Source organism: Penaeus monodon, chromosome 29 (genome assembly GCF_015228065.2).
Source record: "Penaeus monodon isolate SGIC_2016 chromosome 29, NSTDA_Pmon_1, whole genome shotgun sequence".
Taxonomy (NCBI): domain Eukaryota; kingdom Metazoa; phylum Arthropoda; class Malacostraca; order Decapoda; family Penaeidae; genus Penaeus; species Penaeus monodon.
In genome coordinates, this window is record NC_051414.1 from 37,995,482 (window position 1) to 37,995,800 (window position 319).

Sequence of the window (319 nt, forward strand, 5' to 3'; positions counted from 1 at the left end):
TGCCTCATTATAAACAGAAAATTGAATCTCTCACAGTATCATATCTCATGATTGTGTCAGTTGGATGTAGAACAAATGGTGTCTGCAGGTGTTAGACATACTCTAACAATACTGAGGTGTCGGGGTGAAGTGATACTGCCTTGGATTCTAGTGCCGTGACAGGTGGCACTGGAGCCCAGTCAACATGTATTTTAAGTGAAGATGATTTCAAGAGTGCTTTAAGAATAAATTATATCCAAAATTAATAAATTCACAGCAAAATAAATCAATATTTATATATACACAATGTGAAATGTATCTAAAGAGACATAAGTCAAGC

At 35.1% G+C, this 319-nt stretch overlaps 1 pseudogene; it reads right to left on the reverse strand.

The window, feature by feature from the left end:
* LOC119591866 overlaps positions 1-319 on the reverse strand; it is a 40,067-nt pseudogene that overhangs the window by 15,897 nt on the left and 23,851 nt on the right.